This window comes from Bison bison, unplaced genomic scaffold (assembly GCF_000754665.1).
Source record: "Bison bison bison isolate TAMUID 2011002044 unplaced genomic scaffold, Bison_UMD1.0 scf7180017847066, whole genome shotgun sequence".
NCBI classification, from domain to species: Eukaryota; Metazoa; Chordata; class Mammalia; order Artiodactyla; family Bovidae; genus Bison; species Bison bison.
Genome location: NW_011477639.1, coordinates 5,645 through 5,964, shown reverse-complemented (window position 1 = coordinate 5,964; position 320 = coordinate 5,645).

The following is a 320-nucleotide window of genomic DNA, read 5'->3' as shown; positions in this document are numbered from 1 at the left end:
GCCCTCCACCGCCACTCACTGGGTCAGTGAGGAAGCCGAGGCCCGAGAGAAGGTCACGAGATGCGTGTGCTGTCCGCCTGCACTGGAGCGCCAGGCTGGGAGTGTGTGCAGGCTCGTGAGTGTGCCCGCATGCTTGTGAATGCGTGTATGAGACACAGCAGGCGTCACTCTGCTTATATCCAAAGACTGGTGTTTTAAAAATTCTCCACAGAGAGCCAGAAGGCAAGAGGTGACTCTTTGTCACATGCCCTGCCTGCTGGAGAAAGGGCTTCCGTTGCTTCTGGCTCCGCGAGCACCCACTGTCAGGCGCTGAGGTCAGC